Source organism: Sebastes umbrosus, chromosome 5 (genome assembly GCF_015220745.1).
Source record: "Sebastes umbrosus isolate fSebUmb1 chromosome 5, fSebUmb1.pri, whole genome shotgun sequence".
In the NCBI taxonomy this organism is placed as follows: domain Eukaryota; kingdom Metazoa; phylum Chordata; class Actinopteri; order Perciformes; family Sebastidae; genus Sebastes; species Sebastes umbrosus.
The window spans coordinates 29,351,260-29,365,020 of NC_051273.1; the positions used below are offsets into that span (position 1 = coordinate 29,351,260).

At 40.5% G+C, this 13,761-nt stretch overlaps 1 long non-coding RNA gene across 1 annotated transcript in view; it reads right to left on the minus strand.

Moving 5' to 3' along the window:
- Positions 1-654: 654 nt before the first annotated feature.
- Positions 655-13,761, minus strand: part of LOC119487925 — a 32,600-nt gene continuing 19,493 nt past the window's right edge. Inside the window, exons 2-3 of the long non-coding RNA XR_005206823.1 lie at positions 6,500-6,713; positions 655-1,646 (exon numbers count right to left, since the gene is read on the minus strand). This is a non-coding gene — a long non-coding RNA (uncharacterized LOC119487925). The remainder of the gene's footprint in view (positions 1,647-6,499; positions 6,714-13,761) is intronic.

A 13,761-nucleotide genomic window follows, 5' to 3' on the forward strand; every position in this document is an offset into this window, starting at 1 on the left:
CACATTACTTAGAATTTTGTGTGAAGGGAAACTGTAAGCAAATAGGATAAAACAGTTTTATATTTCTTTGTTTAAATCAGTTTTATTTATCAATGATCATAGTAAATATGTGGTTGCAGTAATAAAAAAGTTTCCATGAATTAAATGCTTTTTTTTTGCCATTTGTGGCTTTATGGGGCTTCTGATAATTTCCATATTTTCCTAAAGATATTGGTTTATGCAAAAAAAAAAAAAAATCCAAATCATTCAGGGTGTTGATTTCATTTTCTGCCCAATTTCTGCTAAATGTTTCATGCACTGCCTCCTCCAGCTCTTTTCTTGTAGAGGGACTGCCCCATGTGTCAGAGGGGTCAAAGGTTAATTAAAGAACTGTTTCATGTGAAAGTAGCATGAAATTTAAGTGGCTGTACTGCAAAGTAAAGGGCTAGACCATGGATTATAATACATCCGTGGGCTGGAGAGTGGCTGATTTAATATGCTGCTCCCTATTTGTGAACGGGACGGTTATTTTGTTACATATATACATATAAACTATTTACTTCCGGTATTTCCCCTTATTCATCTATATGCTAATTATAGTGGTGTTGCAGAGAAGATGAAATATGATCCAGGAAAGTGAGTGTGATGTGAGTTTGAAGGAAGCCAAAACACAGCAAAGAGGTTTATAGAGAAATACTTCAGGATTTTACAACTCTGGAAAGTTATCACTAACAATAATTTTATCCTCCATCTTCATGATCGTGAGGTACAAAGTACAAAGTAATTCATCAGAAATGTGTGATTGCACATATTTAAATAGATAAAGCACATTTTTGCCCAAATACACAATGTTTTCGTTGTATGGCCCCTGTACCATGTTGTACGAATACAGTGATTAGGTGCACACACAGTGCTGTTGTCAGTCTAAACATGACCTTAGAACAGGTTCCACCATTTATCACTTGGTGGGGTTACACTTTAAAATGATATCTGACTTTCAATCAGACTTTTCAAGCAGTGAAGTTTCTTATTCCGGTCATGTCATGTGCTTTTCTTGTGAATATTGCCTATAAATTCAAACAAATTGACAGCATGTCTGGTGAGTCAGTCGTGGAGGTGGAGTCTGTGGACAGGAAACAGGACAGAAGGTATTTTAGGACTGTGTAGGAAAGTCCTGAGTCCATATGATTTGTTTTTCATTGCTTCCTTTACCACTGTCATCCAGCACACACCATCACACACTGCCTCCATTCAGCTCTATATTCCATCATTACCTTCATTTATGTTCGTACGGACTCCTTATTTCCTTCAGTAATTGGTCAAGGTACAGACATGAAGCGTGTCTTTTTAACCTTGGCAGCGCTGAGGAGTCGCAGCGATGCAAAAACAATGACCTCTGCTTGGCAACTAATAAAAACTGGCCTCCACATCTTTTTTTGCATCTGGGGGCCAATTATGTGCGAGTTAAAAGGCGAAACACCTCAGGAGGGCATAAATCGCCGGCAGAGTGGAGACAGGGCCAGGCATGGAGGCCAGATGGCAGAGAGACAACCACTTTGGGTTCAGAGTCTGTTTTGCTGCCGCGGCGTCAGGCCGAGGATGGGACGGCCTTGGATCCCTGATTAGTGAGCGCCAGAGGGGACCACATGGCTCATTACTGAGGTGACCTGCGGAGGCACATCGGGGTTAGAGGTGGGGTTAGAAGAAGTGTAGAAATCCCCTGTAGGAATGGGTGGAACTGATAGGAGAGGAGGAGGTTGCTGTGATGACTGCGCTCAGTTCAGAAGTTCAACATGTCAGATCTGTCGTCCACGTGTGTCGAAACGCTAAGAACCAGAGAAAGTTCTTCCTCTCTTTTACACAGCGAGTTGACATCAATCTTAAGTTAAGGTACACACGGTTAAACACAATGTATTGTCTGTACGTTTTATGGTGTAAAACCTTTTACATTATGCACCTTAATTGCTCAAGTTGTGCCTCTAATCAATCAGTGTCAACACTTGAAGGGTAACTGGTGTTTTTGCATATTGTATTCCATTTACTAAAAAACATATGATTTATTTTTCTGCCAGTCATTTGTCAAAGCATACCACTAGTTATTTTGGGCGTCAATGTGGCGTGACGGACATTTGGAGCACTTCAAGGCTTCAACTGGTTCAATCATCAGTACAAAATATTAACAATTTAGTGAGAAAATTGTCTGTTTCTTTGATATAGGTCAAATAAAAGCATGTAGACTGACGGAGAGAAGTCAACATATTTCAATATGAAGCATTCAATCACAGAGCTTCAAATGATCTTGTGCATGGCACTAACGGTGAGTGGAAGTTTAAGATTACACTTAGAAACATGATGAAATATTCAACATGAATTCAGCAATATGCTGATGCATTTTGTTCCCAAATGACCATTTACTAAATAGCAATGCAGTCACACCTTAGCAACCGTAACCAGGCACAGCAGGCCTGACGTGCTTTGGATTTCGTCACATGTTGAAGTGGTGTACATGGAGATGTATGAGTTGGGAGGGTGGTGTCTTGTTTTTTTACTTTTGACCAAAAACGCAAGAATAATACTGTAATGGGAAATGGATTAAACGGTTTGTTTATCTCCTCTAACTTAAACTAGGCTACTACTAACGCTAAGCTTACCTACAGTAGTAACCTCATGCAACTTCCCACACCAAGGAGCCTATCATTAGTTAATGACATTATTTTGTGAGGTTACAGGTTAGCCTATATTGGAATTGGAACACCCACTGAAGTGCATTGGAGTCGGTCCTGCATGCTACAGTAGTATTAGCATTAACGTTAGTGGCTCCATCCTATCGCATTTGGGGAAGACTCTCCATCAACTACAGATTAGAAAAGAATTTGTGGATGCGGACTAACCAATATGTTTGGTCCTCATCCTCCAATCCTTTTCTAGTAAGCATCCACATAGAGGTCTTGCTGGACATGCAGCTTTACTGTGTTCAAACATAACACACAGCTTGACTGAATAGATTGCCAGTGGAAAGACATAATTAGATGCTAATTTTACTGGCACAAAGTGATGCAAAGATGCGTCCACATACAAATACAAAATGTTTCAACTTTACAAAAAGTTTAAATTATTATTATTATTTTTTTAAATCACGTATTCTGGAGCTTTATGAATGTACTTCACAAATGTACACAGTTCTGTCAGTCAACACACAGACTGGCACACTAGCTAGATAGCTTACAGCTTACGTATGTACAGTTGGTACATTGGCTGAATGCACCTTTAGCCTGGTCTTTTAGCATGATACATGATTCCCGCCTCTGACTTCCTCTATATAGCAACAGTGGCCGAGGCTCATGGGTGTTGTAGTATTTGTAGCCATGTGCAATTCTAAACTGATGCAAAACACATAATTGCTACGAAACAAAGTTAAAATAATCATATAATCTGAATGACGAAATAAACCATAGTATCGTCTGCATACATTAAGCCCTATTCTGTGTAAGGAATGGGAATTTAGGAGATACATTTTTTTGTGGAAAGAAGATTGACTGCTCGTGGTGGTGGATGATTTACCACGTGTAGTAAGTGTGCATGTCACCTTTGCCCTCCCTGCGATCCGTAAAGACATACAGCCCGTGGTGCTCAATCAAACAGGAAGTGCTGTGAAAAATAAACAGCCAATCCGAGGAGACATGTATCAGAGAGTCAGAGCCTGAACGAAATTGAGGATGATTAGGGGTCAGGCCGTCGCCGTGGCTCTGAGCTGGAAGCTGGAGGAACTTCTAATTGCTGTTTTAAAAAATCTGTATGCCGGGTCCACGCTGACCCTCGTCCCGGTCAGAGCACCTCCTCTCCCCCTCAGCTGCTGCTCTGAGTTTGTTCTTTAATTTCCATCCCTGACCTCTCGTTCCGCCATCTGCAGCCAGTTTGCAGCGCTGAACAGCGGCCTGACATCATGCACGCAGTTTCCCTTTATCTCTAACTCTCTTCGCCCTCCGTGTCTGTCTCTCAATTTTCCTGTGTATGCCTCCACCCTCCCTGTTTTCTTTAGAAAAGAAAGTGCTGCTCTGATTCAGTAATCTGTTTTATCTTCTTCCTTCGTCAGGATTTGTATTGATGTTGTTAAGCTCTTGAACCTTGATTTTCACATTTTTATTTTTTTTTATTCCGAGTAGGGCTGTCAATTGTATTTTATGTATTTTAATGGTATGATTGTCCATAGTTAATAACGATTAATCACACATTTTGTATCTGTTTAAAATGAACCTTAAAGGGAGATTTGTCAAGTATTTGATACTCTTATCAACATGGGAGTGGACAAATATGCTTACTTTATGCAAATGTATGTATATATTTATTATTGGAAATCAATTAACAACACAAAACAATGACAAATATTGTCCAGAAACCCTCACAGGTACTGCATTTAGAATCAAATTTAGAGTCCCATTTCGAGTCAAATAGACCATAAAGCAGGGTATGATTTAGGGCGTGGCTACTTTGTGAGTGATAGGTCGCTACTACGGCGTTTTCTGGTCTTGGAGTTGTCCGTGTTTTCGTGTTACAACTTTAACCCTTTCATAGTGTGTTTTTAGTTCATGAAAGTTAATTGTAACATTTTGGTTGCCTTAAAATGTCTTACTCAGTGTTCAGTTGTATTAAGCATAAAAAAATATGCTCAAATCATAACATGGTAAATTCAAGCCCAACAGGCAACAACAGCTGTCAGTGTGTCAGTGTGCTGACTTGACTATGACTTGCCCCAAACTACAAGTGATTATCATAAAGTGTGCATGTCTGTAAAGGGGAGACTCGTGGGTACCCATGGAACCCATTTTCATTCACATATCTTGAGGTCAGAGGTCAAGGGACCTCTTTGAAAATGGCCATGACAGTTATTCCTCGCCAAAATTTTGTGCAACTTTGGAGCGCTATTTAACCTCCTTCCAGCCAAGCTAGTATGACATGTTGGCTTTAAAACTGAGCCCGCTACAACCTAAAAATCGCAAGTTGCGTTAATGCGTTAGAGAAATTAGTGGCGTTAAAACAAATTTGCGTTAACGCGTTATTATCGCGTTATTATCGCGTTATTATCGCGTTATTATCGCGTTAACTTTGACAGCCCTACTTCCAAAAGAACACAACACGGAGGCTGCCATTCCCGGCTCCATCTTGGATCCATCTATTCCTTTAAGTTGCTTTTCTGTTTGACACAAGTGACAGTGTCAATTCTAGCAAGCATATTGGTATTTTTTTTGAAGACTCTGGGATCTTGAATACAATTTTGAATACATTTCTGTGGCTTTGGACAAGGCTTTGCCAGGAATTTTCACCAAAGTTCAGGGACAGGGTAACCATGTCTTTTTGTCACAGTGACAAGTGTCCCCTAACAAAGTATTTATTCTAACCCTAACCCTGATCTTTCCCTATACCTAACCAAGTAGGTTTTGTGCCTAAACTTCAACTGTAGAGGTGTCACATCATAAAACAGATTTATTTTGGTGAATAGTGATTTGTAACAGCTTTGAGAGGCCCAGATAGATGATGTCCTGCTGATGGGGGCGTCAGATTATAAATCATTTCTACGTGTCGTTCTAGAAGACAAACAATGTCTTTTGATGTTTCATTTGGAGAAGATGTATCGAGTGTAGAAGATTGTCTGAACGTTACTTACAACTTAACGTCCAAGGACAATGCTCCCATTCCTCAAAACACTGAAATAACATGCCAGAATGGAGTTTCTATCCTTGTCACTGCAACAGTAATAACGTCAGATGATCAGATGCTCATTTATAACCACTCGGATGTAAAACTGGTGAGAGGATATGCTGATACGCAGAGGATCAAATTATTCTTCGCGGTCAGCATAGTCAATTTTAGAGGATTTGTTGTGCTAACAAATAACTAATATGATCACATTTCCTTATGATTATGAAAGAGTAACATAAGAGAATTAGAATAAACATTATTTTATGATTAATAATTATATGCCATTCTGGTTTTTAAATCAAACTTATTTTCTATTTTATTTTATTCCGAGTAGGGCTGTCAATTGATTAAAATATTTAATCACGATTAATCATATGATTGTCCATAGTTTATCATGATTAATCGCATATTTTGTATCTGTTTAAAATTAGCGAGAAATCCTGGGAATCCCAGGAAAAGAGTGATATATTCCTCGGAATAGCAATTTTAAAATCACAGGAAAAACCTTTGACTCAAGCTTGAACAATCCTTGGTGTTGATGAAGTTAAAACATACACAAAACTACAGATATCATCACTTAATTCTGCTAAAGCTAAAGGCTGTCAAACCTCTGAATAAGAGCCTCTCCTGAGCTCCTCTACCATCATTACCATTTCCTCCAGACTTTGCTTTCGGTCCGTGTCCTGCCAGCCTCCCGCCAAGCCCTCTTAATGTTCTTGGAGAGTGTCCCTGGTTCATCTGAACAGAGGTCTGTGCTGCAGACTCTGAGGAGTCTCACCTGTAAGGGCGAGAGTCAGGACCAAACAATGCCTCCCTGTCTCACCTGCCTCCACGCTCTATTTCCCCTGGCAGTCCGTCCAATGTGCGGGGCCTTTTGTACGCACCGGTGAGCTCTTTGGACAGCGTTCAGGCTTTCAACGCTTTTCAACAGGCCCTTCAACGGTCAGGCGTCCAGACGTTCGGGGCTCGTCCTGGGAGCCCAGCAGCCAGCTGCAGCCTCGGACGGGTGGAAGTCAGGAGTGGAGTCGGGCTGTCAGCTTGTGTTGAGATGAAAAATACAAGCAGTTAGATAAGACAGACACTCAGACACAGAAAGAGGAGGGCAGGGGTAGAACAAAAGGACACGAGGGAAGTACTAGAAGTGGAAATAAAGAGCCAGAGGCGTACAGACCCCTCCATCCATCACAGGGATCTCAAACAAGCTGCAAATGTGAACTCTCTTTGGGATCATCTGTTCCTAAGAAGTATTTAAAGGAAATATGGGAAGTATGCTTGTTTGGTTTCATACTGTGAGTCAGATGAGAAAATGGACACAATTAATCTCTGTGGGTCCTATAGTGATCCCGGTGTAGCGTAGCTTAGGACAAACACAGGAAGCAGGTGGAAACAGCCTAACTTGATCAACTCCCAGTTGCCTCTTTTGTATACAACACAGCTGAACGGGGCCTGTTGTTTGTACCAAGCGGCCTTTTGTAGTCATGCAAATTATGTCTCTGAGAAGCAAAGGCAGGTAGCATGAGGAGGAGGTCATGAATGGTTGGGTCATCAAAGTGTCTGACTTTCACACCGAAGGTCACCGTTCACATTCCGTCCTCCAACTATGGGACACTTTGAAATGTTGTTTAGTTTGGGGACCTGTTGATAGAACAGGTGTAGAAGTAGCCAATTCAAAAAAAATTAGGGAGCAGTTCTCTAACCAACTACCACTGGGTGCAGCCTGAACACACCATAAAAGTGACAGCTTTGCGCTCATACATACCTGCAAACAAACCCAGCTGATTCTCATCTCAGTTGGATTGGTGACTAATGTCCTAGGAAATAATACACAACTTACAATAAGTTAATGTTGGACTTGTTTGTATAATTTACCTGTTTTCAGAGATTAGGAGTCTCCCCCAAACCTGACACGTCAGATGGTTTGTTACACAGAACTGTCGAGAAGCCGTAATTGGAAACTGTTTGGAAAGAGGGCACTTTCAAAAATTACTTGGCAGGTGATTGGATGAGCTATCTGTCAATCAAACTATCGCTGAAGCCAGTCGGGAGAAGAGCGAAAACCTCTTTTCCATCGAGAAAAGCCTTCAGTTCCGTTCTTTCTTCTCTCTTTTTTTCAATGAAGAAATACTCTCCAGTTCTGATAGAACTGATGCTATTGCAGCAGCTACGCTAACCTCTTCAGGAGCCGCCATTGTTGTTTAGAATGAACAGTCGCCTCTCCGTGTCACCTCATACACCTAAAACCCCGCCCTGTAGCTGCCAGAAGCTCCCCACAGAATGCTGATTGGTCCGCAAACTCATTACTTGAAGCCCGACAACATTGATTTTCGTGCGATATGCTCCCTCGATTCTGGCATGATCTCGTGAAATCATGAGAATCCAGCTGCCGTGCAAGATAAGTCTCCCCACTGCTTCTTTCCTGTGTTTGTGCTAAGCGAGGATAAACACATCTATTTCTTACCATTGTTCCTGTAAAAACCTAAACCTGTGCTCAACAGTATCTTTATAGCCAGAGATGCTGCACAGATGCATGATTGCCAGACAAAATAATTCCAGTACGTAACTCCCCCTAAGACCACAAGTTCAAGTAAAAGTCAATCTTAGGACAGAGCCAGGCTAGCTGTTTCCCCTTGGTTCCAGTCTTTATGCTAAGCTACACTAACCACATTATGACTCCTGCTCTGTACTGAACACAGACATGAGGTTGATATAGATCTTCTTATCTCACTCCCAGAGGGAAAGTCAATATGCATGTCCCAAAATGAACTATTCTTCTAAATGTCACACCCTGTATTTAATTCTTACGGTGCACTTTTACACATTTGGGGGCGGTTATCAAGCCCCAAAAAGACTTGTGGCTTCCCTGAGATCTGTGATGAATGAAAATGACAGGGAGCTGGAGACACTTGTTGATAAAGACAGGTTATTGGACGAAGAGGGGGAGTGTTTTGACTTTGGATTGACCCCGGCTGAACCTGCCTAAACAGAGTCAGAAAGTTTGGGACTTTTTAAACAGGCAATCACACGTGATGACAACTGATTCATTAGGCCCCGAGCTTTGCCCAGAAATCCCCATAAAAAGACCTCGATCGAAGTCTCGTAGAAGCTCGTTAGGAGGGAAAATGTGGTCTCGCACACCAGAGCTCAAATAAAGGCACAGCTGTCGGCAGCATGGTCTCCAACAATTTGGCCGCCGAATCGGATTCTTAATCAAATTATTTTTAGCTATGGCACATTTAATCCGCTGTTGTTTTATTCATTAGCCGTTCCACGAATTTATTGTGGCTCTGGCGGCCTCGCTGTCTCTCATCTCAGCCATTTCCCAGAGTGTAACACACACACATCTGGTCCCAATCAAGGAGAGGCAGAGAATGCCTATTAGCAGCCTCTGGCGTAGGTACATTGTGAACAGTGGTGCCCCATCTCCCCTGGAGTTTCTGGTAGTCTTGAGCTGTATACAAGCTCTCACTCAGCTCGTTTGCCACGCCCTTAGTACCTGATTTCTTTAGGAGGGGAACAAAATGAACAGGAGTCATGGATTTGGGCTTTTTCTGGCAGCGCTGGAGGTAAGGAGCCCCCGCTGTGAGCAGAGTAGAGATTTACGGCACAGAAACGCAGAGCCTCAGCGGAGTTAATCACATTAAACCCAAGTATGTGTCGTGTTTGTGGATATGCAAAGCAATAATGACTCATTGTTCCAAACAAAAAAAGCTGTGATAATTACGCTAATTTATGACCATCCCCTGTTAGGCCTTTTTATGTTCTTCATAAACAATTACATAAAACTGATTTGATTATTTTCAAAATCAGATTTTATTACTGGATTGGATATAAAACAATACAAATGTTGGGTTGAAACAAGAGGTCATACATTTTACAGAGAGCTCCAAATACATGAATAGAAAGCATTCCTGTAAACAAGCTTTTATTAAAAGTAGCAGCCAGTTGGTAAAAGATCCCCGATGCTGTTTTGTCTTTGAAACATCTGTTGGGATTTGAAAGTGTTTTAACTTGTTTTTGAAAAGAGAATCAGCCGGGTGGAAAGATCCTGAATACATGATGAGAAACATCATGAAGGGAATCCAAAGAACGACAGTGGTGATGAACTCTCGACCCCTGTAACACAACCATGACCAAAACCACAACCACCAACATACACATATTCATTCCACCTAACCCTGAGAGGACCGGACAAAATGTCCTCACTTTCTTCAAAAAGTCCTCATTTTCAAAAAAATTAAACATATTCCAAAAGTGTCTTCACTTCATAAAATGTCCACAATTTGCAAACAATTCCTCACTTTCCCAAAAGATCCTCACTTTCTTAAACCATATTTTGTCGTCACATTCCCAATTTGTCCCCACTTTTCCAAAAATGTACTTCTTTTCATAAAATATTCCTAATTTCCAAAAATATCCCCACTATGCCTCCACTTTTTAGATTGTACCAAAAATGTCATCACTTTTCAAAAATGTCCTCACTTTGTCCTCATTCCCCAAAATTGTCCTATTAAAAAATAATTGACATTACTTTCCATAATTGTCTTCATAATCCAACAATGTCTTCCCTCTTGGAAATATCCTCACTGTCCTAATTTTTCCAAAATATCCGCACTTCCTAATATGTCCGTACTTTTCCAGAAATTGTCCTTTCTTTTATGAAATGTGTGTTTATGTTCTCATTTTTCAGATTGTCTGTACCAAAAATGTCCTCACTTTTGAAAAATGTCCTCGCTTTACCAAAAATGTCGTCATGTTCCAAAATGTCCTCACTTTGCAATTAATCCCCATTTTTCCATAATTGTCCTGATTTTTTTTTTTTAATGCCTTTACTTTCCAAAATTGATTGTCCTTATGATCCAACAATGTCTTCCCTCTTGGAAATATCCTCACTTTGTCCTTGTGTTTTCAAAATATCCTCACTTTCTAATATGTTTCTACTTTTCTAGAAATTGTCCTTATTTTCATAAAATGTCCCTAATTTCCAAAAATGTCCCCACTATATCCTTCCTTTACCAAAAAACTCACTTTCAAAAAGTTCAAAAAATGCCTTTACTTTACATAAACGTCTTTACATTCCAAAAGGTCTTTATTTTTCAAAATGTCCACACTTTCCTTAAACATCCTCACTTTGTCATCATGTTACCACGGTTCCTTCTTTTCTTACATCCTTCCTAAATTATTGTCACAAAACTGGGAAAACTAAACTTTTTCTCTGTAAGTAATTTTATTTTCATACATTTTACTGCCACAGTTTTTACTTAAGTAGAAAAACTTAAAGTTTTTTAATTGTAACTGAGTATCTTTTGTATTGTTGTATTGCTGCTTGTGGCTTCCATAAAGGAGTACATCTTCTACAGCTGCTACTTGCTGAACAAGAATCAGAAAATGGTATCTGGAGGGTACGATGTAAATTGTTTCCCTCACACACACACACACACACACACACTGATCAAGACATCCTCCCACAAACACACAGTTAATCAGATCCAGGGACTGAGTCTCGATCTATTCCCCTCAGAAACCGCCTCCATATTTTGTGGGCCTGATTCTAAACATCCCGACGCTTTTTGCTCTGTGTGACAGATTCCTGAACTGCAGCATCAAACCACAACAGGCCCAGCTGATACTGGGGGACTGGGAACATGGTGGTCTGATGCCATGGGAACCAGTTACAAAAATCAGCACACGCACACATATTCATACTGGTACACAGGCATACAATAGACACAAACAAACGGGACCCGGAACTGCAAGGTTTGCTCATGCGTTGATATCGGTCCAAGTGCATATCACGTGTACTGTACATACACTAAAAATGCCAACTCACACACTCATGTAAGAAGGGCTTAAAATACATAGTATGTGTGATTACTGTAGGTGTGCACATTCATTCAACATTGACCATGTGACAAAGCTCAAAGGACAAACATGGCAACAGTATGAAATGTGAGGTTGTGGTTCAGTTTGTTTTTCAAATATCATTGTGTTACATTTCTCTAGTTTTTCTACTTGTAGGAAGTTATAGGTAGTTTTTCGGCAAAGAAGGTAGTTGACGTTTGGTTTCTGCTGCCGCGTTTCTCAAACTAACAGTCCTCGGGTCAAGCTTCTTTAAGGTACAGTAAGTTCACACTACAAGTTGTTCGATTGCAGTAATGTTCACACTACACAACTTGCTGTCGTGTAAACGGGAGTCTTTAAGTCGTTATGGTTTTCACACTACATGACTGACCAGTGACAGGGGGTCACACACTACAAGATCTTTCACCGGGAGAAATCCCCGATGAGGTCTCCTAATTACTACGTTTTGTCATGAAAACACATGCGAGAAATGCACGGTAAAAGGAGTGATACCATACGCGAGACACATTGCTGATGTTGTCGTTGGCACATGTTCACAAAATAGTTTCCACTCTTTTTTTTACTATTTATTCCTCTAGGTTCAACAACTTTGCTCCATGTTGCAAATGCAACACATACAGTAAGTTCCTGTTGTTACAGGCGACCCCTCCTCCATCAGGTTTCCCCTCAACCCGTGTCTTGCACTCTAATTGACTGTAGCTCATGTCCGGAGTCCGGTCTAGATATTTAGCATGCTAGATATCTGCAATGTTTCTGCGAGGGGCTTTTGTCGGGGAGCTCCAAAAATTGTCAGGGAGCAGAAAATCTGGGTTTAAGTCATGTAGTGTGAACTATATCTAGGGCTGTCAAAGTTAACGCGATAATAACGCATTAACGCAACGTCGTTTTAACGCCACTAAATTCTTTAATGCATTAACGTATTTGATTTTCCGGAGGTTGTACCGGGCTCAGTTTTAAAGCTAGAGTGAAGATACTGGTATCACATGAAACTAAAAAAACTGAGGAATCCATTGTCACCATGTCATACTAGCTCGTCGGGAAGGAGGTTAAATAACGCCTCAGATTTTGGCAAGGAAAAACTGTCAGCGCCATTTTCAAAGGGGTCCCTTGACCTCTGACCTCAATATATGTGAATGAAAATGGGTTCTATGGGTACCCACGAGTCTCCCCTTTACAGACATGCCCACTTTATGATAATCACATGCAGTTTTTGGGCAAGTCCTAGTCAAGTCAGCACACTGACACACTGACAGCTGTTGTTGCCTGTTGGGCTGCAGTTTGCCATGTTGTGATTTGAGCATATTTGTTATACTAAATGCAGTACCTGTGAGGGTTTCTGGACAATATTTATCATTGTTTTGTGTTGTTAATTGATTTCCAATAATAAATATATACATACATTTGCATAAAGCAGCATATTTGTCCACTCCCATGGTTGATAAGAATACATATTAAGTACATTTTGAACAGATAAAAAATGTGCGATTAATTTGCAATTAATCATGATTAATCATGATTAATCATGATTAATCATGGACAATCATGCGATTAATCCCGATTAAATATTTTAATCGATTTACAGCCCTAACTATATCACAAAAAAAAAAAAAATCTGGATCGCAGACCACATCTGATTGTTTCAACAATCCAAATAGGTCTGGTGTGTGTCGTCCTTATTGACGGCGGTTTCCCTGGTTGGAAAAACAACAGAGCTCTGCAGGCGAGATTAAGAACGGGGACATTTCAGAACAATGCTGTACATTGTTTCATATTTTTTTGATTGGCATGACAAACGATGAGTTAACTACTCCTCCCACAGCTTCTGCCAACTGAAAATGACATAAGCTGGGACAGGTCGTCACTCGTTTGTGATTGGTCAGGGCAATTTAGCCCCCGTCCCACCCACTTATAAAAAACCACAATGTCAGACTGGACAAATAAGGCAAACAACAAAAAGCAAATTCTGTCAAATTATCGGGCTAGAAGAAATGTACTTTAACCCCAAGGAGCAACTGTTTGTGAAAGTCAAAACGCTATTGGCTAGAAAGCAGCTATTTGCTACTTAGACACATACTGTTTAATGTAAAATGAACTGACGTTGTTCAGTTATGTGAGAAAATAATGTCCATATGGACTCCGATCCCTTTGTGTGAACAGCTTTAAAGTCTCCGCCATCTTCACATGGAGTAGTCAAGCACAATAGACGGCGGAGTAATTTGATTTCTG